Here is a 25,466-nt window from a genome sequence, read left to right on the forward strand (position 1 = left end):
TTAAGCTATTTACAACCCATCCAGCGATTTCATATTTTAAAATATTACTTCGTAACTTTCATAAACTCGTAGCAATAATCTATACGGAGAGAATGTATGTGAAAATTAATTTGTAATATGCGCAGTTGCCGAGAAATGGGCAATTTTGCATGAGTCACTTTTTACGCTAGTTTGCCTGTAAAAGAGTCAATTATTATTCGATTTTCATAAAAGTGACACCATTTGATGTGTAATGTCAATTTTAACTAGGTCAAACCAATTTAACATTTTCAATATCACCGGAAATGACGTAATTTGGGCAAAAATTGTATTTATAGCCTTCGAAACCAGTAATTTATTCAAATGAGTCATATTTGTTATTTGTTTAAAATTTTGATATTTGATTCAAATCAACTAATACAATGAACCCTTACGATCATATAGATATCACAAAATGGTTTCTAACTTGTTCAGTTGCGGAGAAATAGGCAATTTTCAACAGGTCACTTTTTAAGGTTTTTTTGTCAATAAAAGTGTCAATTATTATTCGATTTTCATGAAATTTTCACTGTGTGATACATAATGCCATTTACGATATCATACAAGTAATTTAAGATTTTCATTATCACCGGAAGTAACGTCATTTTGGCAAAAACTGTATTTTTAGCCTTCAAAACAGATATTTTATTCAAATGAATCAGATTTGTAATGTTTTTAAAATTATGATATTTGATTCCAATCAACAAATAGAATGAACTCATTCGATCATACAGATACCTCAAAATGGTTTCTAACTTGTACGGTTGCAGAGAAATAGGCGATTTTCTACAAGTCATTTTTCAAGGTTTTTGGTCTATAAAGGTGGCAATTATTATAGGATTTACATAAAATTTTCAACATGTGATGATGCTATTTCTGATTTCATAAACCAATTTAACATTTTCATTATCACCGGAAGTAATGTAATTTTGACAGGATCACTGACATGTAGCAAATGAATTGATTGCTGGATTTGGTTGTTTCTGCGTCCATTTTATTTCATGTGTGCAATGCTTATGTGGAAACCTGTTTAACGGTTTCATTAGTACCGGAAGTGACATAAGTTCAAGGGTAACGTGGCACCGGTGAAACCCGTCATTACTGCTTCGCAGTTCTAGTTCTTATTATTATTATTCTTCTTTTGTTTTGAGTAGATCTCAGCAACTGATTGTCGGATCGTTACGATTTCTTCGGTTTTATCGGAAAAGTGGGTGTGACTTAGAGGATAAAGCTATTTTGAACGTTCTGCGACAATGCGAAATGTCCGAAATCACCGAAGCTATCGTTTTTAGAAATATTGCAGTAATTTTAACAATAATCATTGGATTTTAACTTTCGATGCATTTTGGCATAGCCGGAGACGGGGCACATAGCTACGCTTCTTTTGATTTTTGATTTTCGGCAAATCTTCGCAGATATTAGGCGCTAAATTTAGAAAATTTAAATTTTTACAAAAAACTTTTTTATTTATGAATATTTTTTAATCGTGTTTCACACAAATATAACGAGTCCTCTGACTTGGGCAAAAATGTGAAAATTTTTTGTCTCGGTAATTTTCCTTGGCCCCCATTGGCTAATTCAGTTTTTCAGTCCTAGATTAATTATTTATTGTTCGATTTGTATAAAACAAAGTTCATATGCCCCGTTGTCTCAATTGTCATTTTTTTTGTTACCAATAGTGTTATCTGTCGGCACCGGAAGTGGCGTAAATTGACAAAAAACTACAATTTTGACAGTTAGGTACCATTTTTCGAAAGCAAATATTATTTTTTTCAAATCTGGTATAACTGAAATTGTGCGCCCTTTAAAGGCTCACAAAATGTTGGGACCATTTTTTTTAATTTCGATTCCGTTTTCGGGCTATTTCGATTAAAAGGTGAAAAAAGGTGTAAAATTAAGCTATTTACAACCCATTCAGCGTTTTCATATTTTAAAATATTACTTCGTAACTTTCATAAACTCGTAGCAATAATCTATACGGAGAGAATGTATGTGAAAATTAATTTGTAATATGCGCAGTTGCCGAGAAATGGGCAATTTTGCATGAGTCACTTTTTACGCTAGTTTGCCTGTAAAAGAGTCAATTATTATTCGATTTTCATAAAAGTGACACCATTTGATGTGTAATGTCAATTTTAACTAGGTCAAACCAATTTAACATTTTCAATATCACCGGAAATGACGTAATTTGGGCAAAAATTGTATTTATAGCCTTCGAAACCAGTAATTTATTCAAATGAGTCATATTTGTTATTTGTTTAAAATTTTGATATTTGATTCAAATCAACTAATACAATGAACCCTTACGATCATATAGATATCACAAAATGGTTTCTAACTTGTTCAGTTGCGGAGAAATAGGCAATTTTCAACAGGTCACTTTTTAAGGTTTTTTTGTCAAAAAAAGTGTCAATTATTATTCGATTTTCATGAAATTTTCACTGTGTGATACATAATGCCATTTACGATATCATACAAGTAATTTAAGATTTTCATTATCACCGGAAGTAACGTCATTTTGGCAAAAACTGTATTTTTAGCCTTCAAAACAGATATTTTATTCAAATGAATCAGATTTGTAATGTTTTTAAAATTATGATATTTGATTCCAATCAACAAATAGAATGAACTCATTCGATCATACAGATACCTCAAAATGGTTTCTAACTTGTACGGTTGCAGAGAAATAGGCGATTTTCTACAAGTCATTTTTCAAGGTTTTTGCTCTATAAAGGTGGCAATTATTATAGGATTTACATAAAATTTTCAACATGTGATGATGCTATTTCTGATTTCATAAACCAATTTAACATTTTCATTATCACCGGAAGTAATGTAATTTTGACAGGATCACTGACATGTAGCAAATGAATTGATTGCTGGATTTGGTTGTTTCTGCGTCCATTTTATTTCATGTGTGCAATGCTTATGTGGAAACCTGTTTAACGGTTTCATTGGTACCGGAAGTGACATAAGTTCAAGGGTAACGTGGCACCGGTGAAACCCGTCATTACTGCTTCGCAGTTCTAGTTATTCTTATTATTATTATTCTTCTTTTGTTTTGAGTAGATCTCAGCAACTGATTGTCGGATCGTTACGATTTCTTCGGTTTTAGCGGAAAAGTGGGTGTGACTTAGAGGATAAAGCTATTTTGAACGTTCTGCGACAATGCGAAATGTCCGAAATCACCGAAGCTATCGTTTTTAGAAATATTGCAGTAATTTTAACAATAATCATTGGATTTTAACTTTCGATGCATTTTGGCATAGCCGGAGACGGGGCACATAGCTACGCTACTTTTGATTTTTGATTTTCGGCAAATCTTCGCAGATATTAGGCGCTAAATTTAGAAAATTTAAATTTTTACAAAAAACTTTTTTATTTATGAATATTTTTTAGTCGTGTTTTACACAAATATAACGAGTCCTCTGACTTGGGCAAAAATGTGAAAAATTTTTGTCTCGGTAATTTTCCTTGGCCCCCATTGGCTAATTCAGTTTTTCAGTCCTAGATTAATTATTTATTGTTCGATTTGTATAAAACAAAGTTCATATGCTCCGTTGTCTCAATTGTCATTTTTTTGGTTACCAATAGTGTTATCTGTCGGCACCGGAAGTGGCGTAAATTGACAAAAAACTACAATTTTGACAGTTAGGTACCATTTTTCGAAAGCAAATATTATTTTTTTCAAATCTGGTATAACTGAAATTGTGCGCCCTTTAAAGGCGCACAAAATGTTGGGACCAGTTTTTTTAATTTCGATTCCGTTTTCGGGCTATTTCGATTAAAAGGTGAAAAAAGGTGTAAAATTAAGCTATTTACAACCCATCCAGCGTTTTCATATTTTAAAATATTACTTCGTAACTTTCATAAACTCGTAGCAATAATCTATACGAAGAGAATGTATTTGAAAATTAATTTGTAATATGCGCAGTTGCCGAGAAATGGGCAATTATGCATGAGTCACTTTTTACGCTAGTTTGCCTGTAAAAGAGTCAATTATTATTCGATTTTCATAAAAGTGACACCATTTGATGTGTAATGTCAATTTTAACTAGGTCAAACCAATTTAACATTTTCAATATCACCGGAAATGACGTAATTTGGGCAAAAATTGTATTTATAGCCTTCGAAACCAGTAATTTATTCAAATGAGTCATATTTGTTATTTGTTTAAAATTTTGATATTTGATTCAAATCAACTAATACAATGAACCCTTACGATCATATAGATATCACAAAATGGTTTCTAACTTGTTCAGTTGCGGAGAAATAGGCAATTTTCAACAGGTCACTTTTTAAGGTTTTTTGTCAATAAAAGTGTCAATTATTATTCGATTTTCATGAAATTTTCACTGTGTGATACATAATGCCATTTACGATTTCATACAATTAATTTAAGATTTTCATTATCACCGGAAGTAACGTCATTTTGGCAAAAACTGTATTTTTAGCCTTCAAAACAGATATTTTATTCGAATGAATCAGATTTGTAATGTTTTTAAAATTATGATATTTGATTCCAATCAACAAATAGAATGAACTCATTCGATCATACAGATACCTCAAAATGGTTTCTAACTTGTACGGTTGCAGAGAAATAGGCGATTTTCTACAAGTCATTTTTCAAGGTTTTTGGTCTATAAAGGTGGCATTTATTATAGGATTTACATAAAATTTTCACCATGTGATGATGCTATTTCTGATTTCATAAACCAATTTAACATTTTCATTATCACCGGAAGTAATGTAATTTTGACAGGATCACTGACATGTAGCAAATGAATTGATTGCTGGATTTGGTTGTTTCTGCGTCCATTTTATTTCATGTGTGCAATGCTTATGTGGAAACCTGTTTAACGGTTTCATTGGTACCGGAAGTGACATAAGTTCAAGGGTAACGTGGCACCGGTGAAACCCGTCATTACTGCTTCGCAGTTCTAGTTATTCTTATTATTATTATTCTTCTTTTGTTTTGAGTAGATCTCAGCAACTGATTGTCGGATCGTTACGATTTCTTCGGTTTTATCGGAAAAGTGGGTGTGACTTAGAGGATAAAGCTATTTTGAACGTTCTGCGACAATGCGAAATGTCCGAAATCACCGAAGCTATCGTTTTTAGAAATATTGCAGTAATTTTAACAATAATCATTGGATTTTAACTTTCGATGCATTTTGGCATAGCCGGAGACGGGGCACATAGCTACGCTACTTTTGATTTTTGATTTTCGGCAAATCTTCGCAGATATTAGGCGCTAAATTTAGAAAATTTAAATTTTTACAAAAAACTTTTTTATTTATGAATATTTTTTAATCGTGTTTTACACAAATATAACGAGTCCTCTGACTTGGGCAAAAATGTGAAAATTTTTTGTCTCGGTAATTTTCCTTGGCCCCCATTGGCTAATTCAGTTTTTCAGTCCTAGATTAATTATTTATTGTTCGATTTGTATAAAACAAAGTTCATATGCCCCGTTGTCTCAATTGTCATTTTTTTTGTTACCAATAGTGTTATCTGTCGGCACCGGAAGTGGCGTAAATTGACAAAAAACTACAATTTTGACAGTTAGGTACCATTTTTCGAAAGCAAATATTATTTTTTTCAAATCTGGTATAACTGAAATTGTGCGCCCTTTAAAGGCGCACAAAATGTTGGGACCATTTTTTTTAATTTCGATTCCGTTTTCGGGCTATTTCGATTAAAAGGTGAAAAAAGGTGTAAAATTAAGCTATTTACAACCCATCCAGCGTTTTCATATTTTAAAATATTACTTCGTAACTTTCATAAACTCGTAGCAATAATCTATACGGAGAGAATGTATGTGAAAATTAATTTGTAATATGCGCAGTTGCCGAGAAATGGGCAATTTTGCATGAGTCACTTTTTACGCTAGTTTGCCTGTAAAAGAGTCAATTATTATTCGATTTTCATAAAAGTGACACCATTTGATGTGTAATGTCAATTTTAACTAGGTCAAACCAATTTAACATTTTCAATATCACCGGAAATGACGTAATTTGGGCAAAAATTGTATTTATAGCCTTCGAAACCAGTAATTTATTCAAATGAGTCATATTTGTTATTTGTTTAAAATTTTGATATTTGATTCAAATCAACTAATACAATGAACCCTTACGATCATATAGATATCACAAAATGGTTTCTAACTTGTTCAGTTGCGGAGAAATAGGCAATTTTCAACAGGTCACTTTTAAGGTTTTTTTGTCAATAAAAGTGTCAATTATTATTCGATTTTCATGAAATTTTCACTGTGTGATACATAATGCCATTTACGATATCATACAAGTAATTTAAGATTTTCATTATCACCGGAAGTAACGTCATTTTGGCAAAAACTGTATTTTTAGCCTTCAAAACAGATATTTTATTCAAATGAATCAGATTTGTAATGTTTTTAAAATTATGATATTTGATTCCAATCAACAAATAGAATGAACTCATTCGATCATACAGATACCTCAAAATGGTTTCTAACTTGTACGGTTGCAGAGAAATAGGCGATTTTCTACAAGTCATTTTTCAAGGTTTTTGGTCTATAAAGGTGGCAATTATTATAGGATTTACATAAAATTTTCAACATGTGATGATGCTATTTCTGATTTCTTAAACCAATTTAACATTTTCATTATCACCGGAAGTAATGTAATTTTGACAGGATCACTGACATGTAGCAAATGAATTGATTGCTGGATTTGGTTGTTTCTGCGTCCATTTTATTTCATGTGTGCAATGCTTATGTGGAAACCTGTTTAACGGTTTCATTGGTACCGGAAGTGACATAAGTTCAAGGGTAACGTGGCACCGGTGAAACCCGTCATTACTGCTTCGCAGTTCTAGTCTTCTTTTGTTTTGAGTAGATCTCAGCAACTGATTGTCGGATCGTTACGATTTCTTCGGTTTTATCGGAAAAGTGGGTGTGACTTAGAGGATAAAGCTATTTTGAACGTTCTGCGACAATGCGAAATGTCCGAAATCACCGAAGCTATCGTTTTTAGAAATATTGCAGTAATTTTAACAATAATCATTGGATTTTAACTTTCGATGCATTTTGGCATAGCCGGAGACGGGGCACATAGCTACGCTACTTTTGATTTTTGATTTTCGGCAAATCTTCGCAGATATTAGGCGCTAAATTTAGAAAATTTAAATTTTTACAAAAAACTTTTTTATTTATGAATATTTTTTAGTCGTGTTTTACACAAATATAACGAGTCCTCTGACTTGGGCAAAAATGTGAAAATTTTTTGTCTCGGTAATTTTCCTTGGTCCCCATTGGCTAATTCAGTTTTTCAGTCCTAGATTAATTATTTATTGTTCGATTTGTATAAAACAAAGTTCATATGCCCCGTTGTCTCAATTGTCATTTTTTTTGTTACCAATAGTGTTATCTGTCGGCACCGGAAGTGGCGTAAATTGACAAAAAACTACAATTTTGACAGTTAGGTACCATTTTTCGAAAGCAAATATTATTTTTTTCAAATCTGGTATAACTGAAATTGTGCGCCCTTTAAAGGCGCACAAAATGTTGGGACCATTTTTTTTAATTTCGATTCCGTTTTCGGGCTATTTCGATTAAAAGGTGAAAAAAGGTGTGAAATTAAGCTATTTACAACCCATCCAGCGTTTTCATATTTTAAAATATTACTTCGTAACTTTCATAAACTCGTAGCAATAATCTATACGGAGAGAATGTATGTGAAAATTAATTTGTAATATGCGCAGTTGCCGAGAAATGGGCAATTTTGCATGAGTCACTTTTTACGCTAGTTTGCCTGTAAAAGAGTCAATTATTATTCGATTTTCATAAAAGTGACACCATTTGATGTGTAATGTCAATTTTAACTAGATCAAACCAATTTAACATTTTCAATATCACCGGAAATGACGTAATTTGGGCAAAAATTGTATTTATAGCCTTCGAAACCAGTAATTTATTCAAATGAGTCATATTTGTTTTTTGTTTAAAATTTTGATATTTGATTCAAATCAACTAATACAATGAACCCTTACGATCATATAGATATCACAAAATGGTTTCTAACTTGTTCAGTTGCGGAGAAATAGGCAATTTTCAACAGGTCACTTTTTAAGGTTTTTTTGTCAATAAAAGTGTCAATTATTATTCGATTTTCATGAAATTTTCACTGTGTGATACATAATGCCATTTACGATATCATACAAGTAATTTAAGATTTTCATTATCACCGGAAGTAACGTCATTTTGGCAAAAACTGTATTTTAAGCCTTCAAAACAGATATTTTATTCAAATGAAACAGATTTATAATGTTTTTAAAATTATGATATTTGATTCCAATCAACAAATAGAATGAACTAATTCGATCATACAGATACCTCAAAATGGTTTCTAACTTGTACGGTTGCAGAGAAATAGGCGATTTTCTACAAGTCATTTTTCAAGGTTTTTGGTCTATAAAGGTGGCAATTATTATAGGATTTACATAAAATTTTCACCATGTGATGATGCTATTTCTGATTTCATAAACCAATTTAACATTTTCATTATCACCGGAAGTAATGTAATTTTGACAGGATCACTGACATGTAGCAAATGAATTGATTGCTGGATTTGGTTGTTTCTGCGTCCATTTTATTTCATGTGTGCAATGCTTATGTGGAAACCTGTTTAACGGTTTCATTGGTACCGGAAGTGACATAAGTTCAAGGGTAACGTGGCACCGGTGAAACCCGTCATTACTGCTTCGCAGTTCTAGTTATTAGGGTTTCACACTGCGTAGCTTGTGTGAAACACTATTGTTTTTGTTAAAATTATTATTAGGGTTTCACACTGCGTAGCTTGTGTGAAACACTATTGTTTTTGTTAAAATTATTATTCTTATTATTATTATTCTTCTTTTGTTTTGAGTAGATCTCAGCAACTGATTGTCGGATCGTTACGATTTCTTCGGTTTTATCGGAAAAGTGGGTGTGACTTAGAGGATAAAGCTATTTTGAACGTTCTGCGACAATGCGAAATGTCCGAAATCACCGAAGCTATCGTTTTTAGAAATATTGCAGTAATTTTAACAATAATCATTGGATTTTAACTTTCGATGCATTTTGGCATAGCCGGAGACGGGGCACATAGCTACGCTACTTTTGATTTTTGATTTTCGGCAAATCTTCGCAGATATTAGGCGCTAAATTTAGAAAATTTAAATTTTTACAAAAAACTTTTTTATTTATGAATATTCTTTAATCGTGTTTTACACAAATATAACGAGTCATCTGACTTGGGCAAAAATGTGAAAAATTTTTGTTTCGGTAATTTTCCTTGGCCCCCATTGGCTAATTCAGTTTTTCAGTCCTAGATTAATTATTTATTGTTCGATTTGTATAAAACAAAGTTCATATGCTCCGTTGTCTCAATTGTCATTTTGTTTGTTACCAATAGTGTTATCTGTCGGCACCGGAAGTGGCGTAAATTGACAAAAAACTACAATTTTGACAGTTAGGTACCATTTTTCGAAAGCAAATATTATTTTTTTCAAATCTGGTATAACTGAAATTGTGCGCCCTTTAAAGGCGCACAAAATGTTGGGACCAGTTTTTTTAATTTCGATTCCGTTTTCGGGCTATTTCGATTAAAAGGTGAAAAAAGGTGTAAAATTAAGCTATTTACAACCCATCCAGCGTTTTCATATTTTAAAATATTACTTCGTAACTTTCATAAACTCGTAGCAATAATCTGTACGGAGAGAATGTATGTGAAAATTAATTTGTAATATGCGCAGTTGCCGAGAAATGGGCAATTTTGCATGAGTCACTTTTTACGCTAGTTTGCCTGTAAAAGAGTCAATTATTATTCGATTTTCATAAAAGTGACACCATTTGATGTGTAATGTCAATTTTAACTAGGTCAAACCAATTTAACATTTTCAATATCACCGGAAATGACGTAATTTGGGCAAAAATTGTATTTATAGCCTTCGAAACCAGTAATTTATTCAAATGAGTCATATTTGTTATTTGTTTAAAATTTTGATATTTGATTCAAATCAACTAATACAATGAACCCTTACGATCATATAGATATCACAAAATGGTTTCTAACTTGTTCAGTTGCGGAGAAATAGGCAATTTTCAACAGGTCACTTTTTAAGGTTTTTTGTCAATAAAAGTGTCAATTATTATTCGATTTTCATGAAATTTTCACTGTGTGATACATAATGCCATTTACGATTTCATACAAGTAATTTAAGATTTTCATTATCACCGGAAGTAACGTCATTTTGGCAAAAACTGTATTTTTAGCCTTCAAAACAGATATTTTATTCAAATGAATCAGATTTGTAATGTTTTTAAAATTATGATATTTGATTCCAATCAACAAATAGAATGAACTCATTCGATCATACAGATACCTCAAAATGGTTTCTAACTTGTACGGTTGCAGAGAAATAGGCGATTTTCTACAAGTCATTTTTCAAGGTTTTTGGTCTATAAAGGTGGCAATTATTATAGGATTTACATAAAATTTTCACCATGTGATGATGCTATTTCTGATTTCATAAACCAATTTAACATTTTCATTATCACCGGAAGTAATGTAATTTTGACAGGATCACTGACATGTAGCAAATGAATTGATTGCTGGATTTGGTTGTTTCTGCGTCCATTTTATTTCATGTGTGCAATGCTTATGTGGAAACCTGTTTAACGGTTTCATTGGTACAGGAAGTGACATAAGTTCAAGGGTAACGTGGCACCGGTGAAACCCGTCATTACTGCTTCGCAGTTCTAGTTAGGGTTTCACACTGCGAAGCTTGTGTGAAACACTATTGTTTTTGTTAAAATTATTATTAGGGTTTCACACTGCGTAGCTTGTGTGAAACACTATTGTTTTTGTTAAAATTATTATTAGGGTTTCACACTGCGAAGCTTGTGTGAAACACTATTGTTTTTGTTAAAATTATTAGGGTTTCACACTGCGTAGCTTGTGTGAAACACTATTGTTTTTGTTAAAATTATTATTCTTATTATTATTATTCTTCTTTTGTTTTGAGTAGATCTCAGCAACTGATTGTCGGATCGTTACGATTTCTTCGGTTTTATCGGAAAAGTGGGTGTGACTTAGAGGATAAAGCTATTTTGAACGTTCTGCGACAATGCGAAATGTCCGAAATCACCGAAGCTATCGTTTTTAGAAATATTGCAGTAATTTTAACAATAATCATTGGATTTTAACTTTCGATGCATTTTGGCATAGCCGGAGACGGGGCACATAGCTACGCTACTTTTGATTTTTGATTTTCGGCAAATCTTCGCAGATATTAGGCGCTAAATTTAGAAAATTTAAATTTTTACAAAAAACTTTTTTATTTATGAATATTTTTTAATCGTGTTTTACACAAATATAACGAGTCCTCTGACTTGGGCAAAAATGTGAAAATTTTTTGTCTCGGTAATTTTCCTTGGCCCCCATTGGCTAATTCAGTTTTTCAGTCCTAGATTAATTATTTATTGTTCGATTTGTATAAAACAAAGTTCATATGCCCCGTTGTCTCAATTGTCATTTTTTTTGTTACCAATAGTGTTATCTGTCGGCACCGGAAGTGGCGTAAATTGACAAAAAACTACAATTTTGACAGTTAGGTACCATTTTTCGAAAGCAAATATTATTTTTTTCAAATCTGGTATAACTGAAATTGTGCGCCCTTTAAAGGCGCACAAAATGTTGGGACCATTTTTTTTAATTTCGATTCCGTTTTCTGGCTATTTCGATTAAAAGGTGAAAAAAGGTGTAAAATTAAGCTATTTACAACCCATCCAGCGTTTTCATATTTTAAAATATTACTTCGTAACTTTCATAAACTCGTAGCAATAATCTATACGGAGAGAATGTATGTGAAAATTAATTTGTAATATGCGCAGTTGCCGAGAAATGGGCAATTTTGCATGAGTCACTTTTTACGCTAGTTTGCCTGTAAAAGAGTCAATTATTATTCGATTTTCATAAAAGTGACACCATTTGATGTGTAATGTCAATTTTAACTAGGTCAAACCAATTTAACATTTTCAATATCACCGGAAATGACGTAATTTGGGCAAAAATTGTATTTATAGCCTTCGAAACCAGTAATTTATTCAAATGAGTCATATTTGTTATTTGTTTAAAATTTTGATATTTGATTCAAATCAACTAATACAATGAACCCTTACGATCATATAGATATCACAAAATGGTTTCTAACTTGTTCAGTTGCGGAGAAATAGGCAATTTTCAACAGGTCACTTTTTAAGGTTTTTTTGTCAATAAAAGTGTCAATTATTATTCGATTTTCATGAAATTTTCACTGTGTGATACATAATGCCATTTACGATTTCATACAAGTAATTTAAGATTTTCATTATCACCGGAAGTAACGTCATTTTGGCAAAAACTGTATTTTTAGCCTTCAAAACAGATATTTTATTCAAATGAATCAGATTTGTAATGTTTTTAAAATTATGATATTTGATTCCAATCAACAAATAGAATGAACTCATTCGATCATACAGATACCTCAAAATGGTTTCTAACTTGTACGGTTGCAGAGAAATAGGCGATTTTCTACAAGTCATTTTTCAAGGTTTTTGGTCTATAAAGGTGGCAATTATTATAGGATTTACATAAAATTTTCAACATGTGATGATGCTATTTCTGATTTCATAAACCAATTTAACATTTTCATTATCACCGGAAGTAATGTAATTTTGACAGGATCACTGACATGTAGCAAATGAATTGGTTGCTGGATTTGGTTGTTTCTGTGTCCATTTTATTTCATGTGTGCAATGCTTATGTGGAAACCTGTTTAACGGTTTCATTGGTACCGGAAGTGACATAAGTTCAAGGGTAACGTGGCACCGGTGAAACCCGTCATTACTGCTTCGCAGTTCTAGTTCTTATTATTATTATTATTCTTCTTTTGTTTTGAGTAGATCTCAGCAACTACTTGTCGCATCGTTACGATTTCTTCGGTTTTACTGGGAAAGTGGGTGTGACTTAGAGGATAAAGCTATTTTGGACGTTCTGCGACAATGCGAAATGTCCGAAATCACCGAAGTTATCGTTTTTACAAATATTGCGGTAATTTTAACAATAATCATGGGATTTTAACTTTCGATACATTTTGGCATAGCTGGAGACAGGGCACATAGCTGCGCTACTTTCGATTTTTGATTTTCAGCAAAAATTCGAAGATATTAGGCGCCAAATTTCGGAAATTTAAAATTTTACAAAAAACTTTTTTATTGATGAATATTTTTTACTCGTGTTGTGCACAGAATTAAAGAGTCATCTGACTTGCGCAAAAATGTTAAAAATTTTTGTCTCAGTAATTTTCCTTGGCCTCCATTGGCTAATTCAGTTTTTCAGTCCTAGCTTAATTTTTTATTGTTCGATTTGTATAAAACAAAGTTCATATGCTTCGTTGTCTCAATTGTCATTTTTTTTATTACCAAAAGTGTTATCTGTCGGCACCGGAAGTGGCATAATTTTACCAAAAACTACAATTTTGACAGTTAGGTACCATTTTTTGAAAACAAATATTATTTTTTTGAAAAATTATATGACTCAAAGAGTGTGTCCTTTAAAGGCGCAAAAAATGTCGGAAGCAGTTTTTTTAATTTCTTTTTCATTTTCTAGCAAATTGGATTAAGAGGTGAAAAAAGGCGTAAAATTGACCTATTTACAACTCATTCAGGCTTTTCAGATTTTAAAATATTTTTACGTAACTTTTATAAACTTGTAGCTATAATCCATACGAAGAGAATGTATGTGAAAATTAGTTTGTAATATAAGCAGTTGCCGAGAAATAGGCAATTTTGCATGAGTCACTTTTCACGTAATTTTGGCTGTAAAAGAATCAATTATTATTCGATTTTCAATTTTCTTTCGCCATTGGATGCCTAATGCCATAGTGGACTATGTCAAACCATTTTACCCCTTGCGCTGCCACCGGAAATGACGTCATTTGCTCAAAACTTAAATTTTAGCCTTCAAAAAACAATATTTTATTCAAATGATTCGTATTTGTTATTTTTTTCAAATTATGATATTTGATTCTATTGATCAAATAGATTGAACCCATACGATCATACAGATACCACAAAATGGTTTCTAACTTGTACGGTTGCAGAGAAATGGGCGATTTTCCTTAAGTCACTTTTCAAGGTTTTTGGTCTATAAAAGTGTCAGTTATTATTCGATTTTCATAAAATTTTCACCATATGATATCTTGTGTCATTTATGATTTCATAGAACTAATTTAACATTTTCATTATCACCGGAAGTAACGTCATTTTGGCAAAAACTGTATTTTTAGCCTTCAAAACAGATATTTTTTTCAAATGAGTCTTATTTGTATTGTTTTTAAAATTATGATATTTGATTCCAATCAGCAAATAGATTGAACCCATACGATCATACAGATACCAGAAAATGGTTTCTAACTTGTACGGTTGCAGAGAAATAGGCGATTTTCTACAAGTCACTTTTCAAGGTTTTTGGTCTATAAAAGTGGCAATTGTTATTCGATTTACATACAATTTTCACCATGTGATGCCCTATGTCATTTCTGATTTCATAAAAGTAATTGAACATTTTCATTATCACCGGAAGTACAGTACACTTACATGTAACAAATGTATAAAATGAATTGATATTGCTGGATTTTGTTGATTCGGCGTCCATTTTATTTGATGTGTGCAATGCTTATGTGGAAACCTGTTTAATGGTTTCATTGGTACGGGAAGTAACATGTTTAGGGTAAAGTGGCACCGGTGAAACCCGTCATTACTGCATCGCAGTTCTAGTTCTTATTATTATTATTATTCTTCTTTTGTTTTGAGTAGATCTCAGCAACTGATTGTCGGATCGTTACGATTTCTTCAGTTTTACTGAAAAAGTGGGTGTGACTTAGAGGATAAAGCTATTTTGAACGTTCTGCGACAATGCGAAATGTCCGAAATCACCGAAGCTATCGTTTTTAGAAATATTGCAGTAATTTTAACAATAATCATTGGATTTTAACTTTCGATGCATTTTGGCATAGCCGGAGACGGGGCACATAGCTACGCTACTTTTGATTTTTGATTTTCGGCAAATCTTCGCAGATATTAGGCGCTAAATTTAGAAAATTTAAATTTTTACAAAAAACTTTTTTATTTATGAATATTTTTTAGTCGTGTTTTACACAAATATAACGAGTCCTCTGACTTGGGCAAAAATGTGAAAAATTTTTGTCTCGGTAATTTTCCTTGGCCCCAATTGGCTAATTCAGTTTTTCAGTCCTAGATTAATTATTTATTGTTCGATTTGTATAAAACAAAGTTCATATGCTCCGTTGTCTCAATTGTCATTTTTTTTGTTACCAATAGTGTTATCTGTCGGCACCGGAAGTGGCGTAAATTGACAAAAAACTACAATTTTGACAGTTAGGTACCATTATTCGAAAGCAAATATTATTTTTTTCAAATCTGGTATAACTATAATTGTGCGCCCCGTAAAGGCGCACAAAATGTTTGGACCAGTTTTTTAAATTTCGATTCCGTTTTCGGGCTATTTCGATTAAAAGGTGAAAAAAGGTGTAAAATTAAGCTATTTACAACCCATCCAGCGTTCTCATATTTTAAAATATTACTTCGTAACTTTCATAAACTCGTAGCAATAATCTATACGGAGAGAATGTATGTGAAAATTAATTTGTAATATGCGCAGTTGCCGAGAAATAGGCAATTTTGCATGAGTCACTTTTTACGCTAGTTTGCCTGTAAAAGAGTCAATTATTATTCGATTTTCATAAAAGTGACACCATTTGATGTGTAATGTCAATTTTAACTAGGTCAAACCAATTTAACATTTTCAATATCACCGGAAATGACGTAATTTGGGCAAAAATTGTATTTATAGCCTTCGAAACCAGTAATTTATTCAAATGAGTCATATTTGTTATTTGTTTAAAATTTTGATATTTGATTCAAATCAACTAATACAATGAACCCTTACGATCATATAGATATCACAAAATGGTTTCTAACTTGTTCAGTTGCGGAGAAATAGGCAATTTTCAACAGGTCACTTTTTAAGGTTTTTTGTCAATAAAAGTGTCAATTATTATTCGATTTTCATGAAATTTTCACTGTGTGATACATAATGCCATTTACGATTTCATACAAGTAATTTAAGATTTTCATTATCACCGGAAGTAACGTCATTTTGGCAAAAACTGTATTTTTAGCCTTCAAAACAGATATTTTATTCAAATGAATCAGATTTGTAATGTTTTTAAAATTATGATATTTGATTCCAATCAACAAATATAATGAACTCATTCGATCATACAGATACCTCAAAATGGTTTCTAACTTGTACGGTTGCAGAGAAATAGGCGATTTTCTACAAGTCATTTTTCAAGGTTTTTGGTCTATAAAGGTGGCTATTATTATAGGATTTACATAAAATTTTCACCATGTGATGATGCTATTTCTGATTTCATAAACCAATTTAACATTTTCATTATCACCGGAAGTAATGTAATTTTGACAGGATCACTGACATGTAGCAAATGAATTGATTGCTGGATTTGGTTGTTTCTGCGTCCATTTTATTTCATGTGTGCAATGCTTATGTGGAAACCTGTTTAACGGTTTCATTGGTACCGGAAGTGACATAAGTTCAATGGTAACGTGGCACCGGTGAAACCCGTCATTACTGCTTCGCAGTTCTAGTTATTCTTATTATTATTATTATTCTTCTTTTGTTTTGAGTAGATCTCAGCAACTACTTGTCGCATCGTTACGATTTCTTCGGTTTTACTGGGAAAGTGGGTGTGACTTAGAGGATAAAGCTATTTTGAACGTTCTGCGACAATGCGAAATGTCCGAAATCACCGAAGTTATCGTTTTTACAAATATTGCGGTAATTTTAACAATAATCATGGGATTTTAACTTTCGATACATTTTGGCATAGCTGGAGACAGGGCACATAGCTGCGCTACTTTCGATTTTTGATTTTCAGCAAAAATTCGAAGATATTAGGCGCCAAATTTCGGAAATTTAAAATTTTACAAAAACTTTTTTATTGATGAATATTTTTTACTCGTGTTGTGCACAGAATTAAAGAGTCATCTGACTTGCGCAAAAATGTTAAAATTTTTTGTCTCAGTAATTTTCCTTGGCCTCCATTGGCTAATTCAGTTTTTCAGTCCTAGCTTAATTTTTTATTGTTCGATTTGTATAAAACAAAGTTCATATGCTTCGTTGTCTCAATTGTCATTTTTTTTATTACCAAAAGTGTTATCTGTCGGCACCGGAAGTGGCATAATTTTACCAAAAACTACAATTTTGACAGTTAGGTACCATTTTTTGAAAACAAATATTATTTTTTTGAAAAATTATATGACTCAAAGAGTGTGTCCTTTAAAGGCGCAAAAAATGTCGGAAGCAGTTTTTTAAATTTCTTTTTCATTTTCTAGCAAATTGGATTAAGAGGTGAAAAAAGGCGTAAAATTGACCTATTTACAACTCATTCAGGCTTTTCAGATTTTAAAATATTTTTACGTAACTTTTATAAACTTGTAGCTATAATCCATACGAAGAGAATGTATGTGAAAATTAGTTTGTAATATAAGCAGTTGCCGAGAAATAGGCAATTTTGCATGAGTCACTTTTCACGTAATTTTGGCTGTAAAAGAATCAATTATTATTCGATTTTCAATTTTCTTTCGCCATTGGATGCCTAATGCCATAGTGGACTATGTCAAACCATTTTACCCCTTGCGCTGCCACCGGAAATGACGTCATTTGCTCAAAACTTAAATTTTAGCCTTCAAAAAACAATATTTTATTCAAATGATTCGTATTTGTTATTTTTTTCAAATTATGATATTTGATTCTATTGATCAAATAGATTGAACCCATACGATCATACAGATACCACAAAATGGTTTCTAACTTGTACGGTTGCAGAGAAATGGGCGATTTTCCTTAAGTCACTTTTCAAGGTTTTTGGTCTATAAAAGTGTCAGTTATTATTCGATTTTCATAAAATTTTCACCATATGATATCTTGTGTCATTTATGATTTCATAGAACTAATTTAACATTTTCATTATCACCGGAAGTAACGTCATTTTGGCAAAAACTGTATTTTTAGCCTTCAAAACAGATATTTTTTTCAAATGAGTCTTATTTGTATTGTTTTTAAAATTATGAAATTTGATTCCAATCAGCAAATAGATTGAACCCATACGATCATACAGATACCAGAAAAGGGTTTCTAACTTGTACGGTTGCAGAGAAATAGGCGATTTTCTACAAGTCACTTTTCAAGGTTTTTGGTCTATAAAAGTGGCAATTGTTATTCGATTTACATACAATTTTCACCATGTGATGCCCTATGTCATTTCTGATTTCATAAAAGTAATTGAACATTTTCATTATCACCGGAAGTACAGTACACTTACATGTAACAAATGTATAAAATGAATTGATATTGCTGGATTTTGTTGATTCGGCGTCCATTTTATTTGATGTGTGCAATGCTTATGTGGAAACCTGTTTAATGGTTTCATTGGTACGGGAAGTAACATGTTTAGGGTAAAGTGGCACCGGTGAAACCCGTCATTACTGCATCGCAGTTCTAGTTAGGGTTTCACACTGCGTAGCTTGTGTGAAACACTATTGTTTTTGTTAAAATTATTATTAGGGTTTCACACTGCGAAGCTTGTGTGAAACACTATTGTTTTTGTTAAAATTATTATTAGGGTTTCACACTGCGTAGCTTGTGTGAAACACTATTGTTTTTGTTAAAATTATTATTCTTATTATTATTATTCTTCTTTTGTTTTGAGTAGATCTCAGCAACTGATTGTCGGATCGTTACGATTTCTTCGGTTTTATCGGAAAAGTGGGTGTGACTTAGAGGATAAAGCTATTTTGAACGTTCTGCGACAATGCGAAATGTCCGAAATCACCGAAGCTATCGTTTTTAGAAATATTGCAGTAATTTTAACAATAATCATTGGATTTTAACTTTCGATGCATTTTGGCATAGCCGGAGACGGGGCACATAGCTACGCTACTTTTGATTTTTGATTTTCGGCAAATCTTCGCAGATATTAGGCGCTAAATTTAGAAAATTTAAATTTTTACAAAAAACTTTTTTATTTATGAATATTTTTTAATCGTGTTTTACACAAATATAACGAGTCCTCTGACTTGGGCAAAAATGTGAAAATTTTTTGTCTCGGTAATTTTCCTTGGCCCCCATTGGCTAATTCAGTTTTTCAGTCCTAGATTAATTATTTATTGTTCGATTTGTATAAAACAAAGTTCATATGCCCCGTTGTCTCAATTGTCATTTTTTTGTTACCAATAGTGTTTTCTGTCGGCACCGGAAGTGGCGTAAATTGACAAAAAACTACAATTTTGACAGTTAGGTACCATTTTTCGAAAGCAAATATTATTTTTTTCAAATCTGGTATAACTGAAATTGTGCGCCCTTTAAAGGCGCACAAAATGTTGGGACCATTTTTTTTAATTTCGATTCCGTTTTCGGGCTATTTCGATTAAAAGGTGAAAAAAGGTGTAAAATTAAGCTATTTACAACCCATTCAGCGTTTTCATATTTTAAAATATTACTTCGTAACTTTCATAAACTCGTAGCAATAATCTATACGGAGAGAATGTATGTGAAAATTAATTTGTAATATGCGCAGTTGCCGAGAAATGGGCAATTTTGCATGAGTCACTTTTTACGCTAGTTTGCCTGTAAAAGAGTCAATTATTATTCGATTTTCATAAAAGTGACACCATTTGATGTGTAATGTCAATTTTAACTAGGTCAAACCAATTTAACATTTTCAATATCACCGGAAATGACGTAATTTGGGCAAAAATTGTATTTATAGCCTTCGAAACCAGTAATTTATTCAAATGAGTCATATTTGTTATTTGTTTAAAATTTTGATATTTGATTCAAATCAACTAATACAATGAACCCTTACGATCATATAGATATCACAAAATGGTTTCTAACTTGTTCAGTTGCGGAGAAATAGGCAATTTTCAACAGGTCACTTTTTAAGGTTTTTTTGTCAAAAAAAGTGTCAATTATTATTCGATTTTCATGAAATTTTCACTGTGTGATACATAATGCCATTTACGATATCATACAAGTAATTTAAGATTTTCATTATCACCGGAAGTAACGACATTTTGGCAAAAACTGTATTTTTAGCCTTCAAAACAGATATTTTATTCAAATGAATCAGATTTGTAATGTTTTTAAAATTATGATATTTGATTCCAATCAACAAATAGAATGAACTCATTCGATCATACAGATACCTCAAAATGGTTTCTAACTTGTACGGTTGCAGAGAAATAGGCGATTTTCTACAAGTCATTTTTCAAGGTTTTTGGTCTATAAAGGTGGCAATTATTATAGGATTTACATAAAATTTTCAACATGTGATGATGCTATTTCTGATTTCATAAACCAATTTAACATTTTCATTATCACCGGAAGTAATGTAATTTTGACAGGATCACTGACATGTAGCAAATGAATTGATTGCTGGATTTGGTTGTTTCTGCGTCCATTTTATTTCATGTGTGCAATGCTTATGTGGAAACCTGTTTAACGGTTTCATTGGTACCGGAAGTGACATAAGTTCAAGGGTAACGTGGCACCGGTGAAACCCGTCATTACTGCTTCGCAGTTCTAGTTCTTATTATTATTATTCTTCTTTTGTTTTGAGTAGATCTCAGCAACTGATTGTCGGATCGTTACGATTTCTTCGGTTTTATCGGAAAAGTGGGTGTGACTTAGAGGATAAAGGTATTTTGAACGTTCTGCGACAATGCGAAATGTCCGAAATCACCGAAGCTATCGTTTTTAGAAATATTGCAGTAATTTTAACAATAATCATTGGATTTTAACTTTCGATGCATTTTGGCATAGCCGGAGACGGGGCACATAGCTACGCTACTTTTAATTTTTGATTTTCGGCAAATCTTCGCAGATATTAGGCGCTAAATTTAGAAAATTTAAATTTTTACAAAAAACTTTTTTATTTATGAATATTTTTTAATCGTGTTTTACACAAATATAACGAGTCCTCTGACTTGGGCAAAAATGTGAAAATTTTTTGTCTCGGTAATTTTCCTTGGCCCCCATTGGCTAATTCAGTTTTTCAGTCCTAGATTAATTATTTATTGTTCGATTTGTATAAAACAAAGTTCATATGCCCCGTTGTCTCAATTGTCATTTTTTTTGTTACCAATAGTGTTATCTGTCGGCACCGGAAGTGGCGTAAATTGACAAAAAACTACAATTTTGACAGTTAGGTACCATTTTTCGAAAGCAAATATTATTTTTTTCAAATCTGGTATAACTGAAATTGTGCGCCCTTTAAAGGCGCACAAAATGTTGGGACCATTTTTTTTAATTTCGATTCCGTTTTCGGGCTATTTCGATTAAAAGGTGAAAAAAGGTGTAAAATTAAGCTATTTACAACCCATCCAGCGTTTTCATATTTTAAAATATTACTTCGTAACTTTCATAAACTCGTAGCAATAATCTATACGGAGAGAATGTATGTGAAAATTAATTTGTAATATGCGCAGTTGCCGAGAAATGGGCAATTTTGCATGAGTCACTTTTTACGCTAGTTTGCCTGTAAAAGAGTCAATTATTATTCGATTTTCATAAAAGTGACACCATTTGATGTGTAATGTCAATTTTAACTAGGTCAAACCAATTTAACATTTTCAATATCACCGGAAATGACGTAATTTGGGCAAAAATTGTATTTATAGCCTTCGAAACCAGTAATTTATTCAAATGAGTCATATTTGTTATTTGTTTAAAATTTTGATATTTGATTCAAATCAACTAATACAATGAACCCTTACGATCATATAGATATCACAAAATGGTTTCTAACTTGTTCAGTTGCGGAGAAATAGGCAATTTTCAACAGGTCACTTTTTAAGGTTTTTTTGTCAATAAAAGTGTCAATTATTATTCGATTTTCATGAAATTTTCACTGTGTGATACATAATGCCATTTACGATATCATACAAGTAATTTAAGATTTTCATTATCACCGGAAGTAACGTCATTTTGGCAAAAACTGTATTTTTAGCCTTCAAAACAGATATTTTATTCAAATGAATCAGATTTGTAATGTTTTTAAAATTATGATATTTGATTCCAATCAACAAATAGAATGAACTCATTCGATCATACAGATACCTCAAAATGGTTTCTAACTTGTACGGTTGCAGAGAAATAGGCGATTTTCTACAAGTCATTTTTCAAGGTTTTTGGTCTATAAAGGTGGCAATTATTATAGGATTTACATAAAATTTTCAACATGTGATGATGCTATTTCTGATTTCATAAACCAATTTAACATTTTCATTATCACCGGAAGTAATGTAATTTTGACAGGATCACTGACATGTAGCAAATGAATTGATTGCTGAATTTGGTTGTTTCTGCGTCCATTTTATTTCATGTGTGCAATGCTTATGTGGAAACCTGTTTAACGGTTTCATTGGTACCGGAAGTGACATAAGTTCAAGGGTAACGTGGCACCGGTGAAACCCGTCATTACTGCTTCGCAGTTCTAGTTCTTATTATTATTATTATTCTTCTTTTGTTTTGAGTAGATCTCAGCAACTGATTGTCGGATCGTTACGATTTCTTCAGTTTTACTGAAAAAGTGGGTGTGACTTAGAGGATAAAGCTATTTTGAACGTTCTGCGACAATGCGAAATGTCCGAAATCACCGAAGCTATCGTTTTTAGAAATATTGCAGTAATTTTAACAATAATCATTGGATTTTAACTTTCGATGCATTTTGGCATAGCCGGAGACGGGGCACATAGCTACGCTACTTTTGATTTTTGATTTTCGGCAAATCTTCGCAGATATTAGGCGCTAAATTTAGAAAATTTAAATTTTTACAAAAAACTTTTTTATTTATGAATATTTTTTAGTCGTGTTTTACACAAATATAACGAGTCCTCTGACTTGGGCAAAAATGTGAAAAATTTTTGTCTCGGTAATTTTCCTTGGCCCCAATTGGCTAATTCAGTTTTTCAGTCCTAGATTAATTATTTATTGTTCGATTTGTATAAAACAAAGTTCATATGCTCCGTTGTCTCAATTGTCATTTTTTTTGTTACCAATAGTGTTATCTGTCGGCACCGGAAGTGGCGTAAATTGACAAAAAACTACAATTTTGACAGTTAGGTACCATTTTTCGAAAGCAAATATTATTTTTTTCAAATCTGGTATAACTGAAATTGTGCGCCCTTTAAAGGCGCACAAAATGTTGGAACCAGTTTTTTTTAATTTCGATTCCGTTTTCGGGCTATTTCGATTAAAAGGTGAAAAAAGGTGTAAAATTAAGCTATTTACAACCCATCCAGCGTTTTCATATTTTAAAATATTACTTCGTAACTTTCATAAACTCGTAGCAATAATCTATACGGAGAGAATGTATGTGAAAATTAATTTGTAATATGCGCAGTTGCCGAGAAATGGGCAATTTTGCATGAGTCACTTTTTACGCTAGTTTGCCTGTAAAAGAGTCAATTATTATTCGATTTTCATAAAAGTGACACCATTTGATGTGTAATGTCAATTTTAACTAGGTCAAACCAATTTAACATTTTCAATATCACCGGAAATGACGTAATTTGGGCAAAAATTGTATTTATAGCCTTCGAAACCAGTAATTTATTCAAATGAGTCATATTTGTTATTTGTTTAAAATTTTGATATTTGATTCAAATGAACTAATACAATGAACCCTTACGATCATATAGATATCACAAAATGGTTTCTAACTTGTTCAGTTGCGGAGAAATAGGCAATTTTCAACAGGTCACTTTTTAAGGTTTTTTGTCAATAAAAGTGTCAATTATTATTCGATTTTCATGAAATTTTCATTGTGTGATACCTAATGCCATTTACGATTTCATACAAGTAATTTAAGATTTTCATTATCACCGGAAGTAACGTCATTTTGGCAAAAACTGTATTTTTAGCCTTCAAAACAGATATTTTATTCAAATGAATCAGATTTGTAATGTTTTTAAAATTATGATATTTGATTCCAATCAACAAATAGAATGAACTCATTCGATCATACAGATACCTCAAAATGGTTTCTAACTTGTACGGTTGCAGAGAAATAGGCGATTTTCTACAAGTCATTTTTCAAGGTTTTTGGTCTATAAAGGTGGCAACTATTATAGGATTTACATAAAATTTTCACCATGTGATGATGCTATTTCTGATTTCATAAACCAATTTAACATTTTCATTATCACCGGAAGTAATGTAATTTTGGTACCGGAAGTGACATAAGTTGAAGGGTAACGTGGCACCGGTGAAACCCGTCATTACTGCTTCGCAGTTCTAGTTCTTATTATTATTATTATTCTTCTTTTGTTTTGAGTAGATCTCAGCAACTACTTGTCGCATCGTTACGATTTCTTCGGTTTTACTGGGAAAGTGGGTGTGACTTAGAGGATAAAGCTATTTTGAACGTTCTGCGACAATGCGAAATGTCCGAAATCACCGAAGTTATCGTTTTTACAAATATTGCGGTAATTTTAACAATAATCATGGGATTTTAACTTTCGATACATTTTGGCATAGCTGGAGACAGGGCACATAGCTGCGCTACTTTCGATTTTTGATTTTCAGCAAAAATTCGAAGATATTAGGCGCCAAATTTCGGAAATTTAAAATTTTACAAAAAACTTTTTTATTGATGAATATTTTTTACTCGTGTTGTGCACAGAATTAAAGAGTCATCTGACTTGCGCAAAAATGTTAAAATTTTTTGTCTCAGTAATTTTCCTCGGCCTCCATTGGCTAATTCAGTTTTTCAGTCCTAGCTTAATTTTTTATTGTTCGATTTGTATAAAACAAAGTTCATATGCTTCGTTGTCTCAATTGTCATTTTTTTTATTACCAAAAGTGTTATCTGTCGGCACCGGAAGTGGCATAATTTTACCAAAAACTACAATTTTGACAGTTAGGTACCATTTTTTGAAAACAAATATTATTTTTTAAAAAATTATATGACTCAAAGAGTGTGTCCTTTAAAGGCGCAAAAAATGTCGGAAGCAGTTTTTTTAATTTCTTTTTCATTTTCTAGCAAATTGGATTAAGAGGTGAAAAAAGGCGTAAAATTGACCTATTTACAACTCATTCAGGCTTTTCAGATTTTAAAATATTTTTACGTAACTTTTATAAACTTGTAGCTATAATCCATACGAAGAGAATGTATGTGAAAATTAGTTTGTAATATAAGCAGTTGCCGAGAAATAGGCAATTTTGCATGAGTCACTTTTCACGTAATTTTGGCTGTAAAAGAATCAATTATTATTCGAT

Source organism: Patella vulgata, chromosome 1 (genome assembly GCF_932274485.2).
Source record: "Patella vulgata chromosome 1, xgPatVulg1.2, whole genome shotgun sequence".
Taxonomy (NCBI): domain Eukaryota; kingdom Metazoa; phylum Mollusca; class Gastropoda; family Patellidae; genus Patella; species Patella vulgata.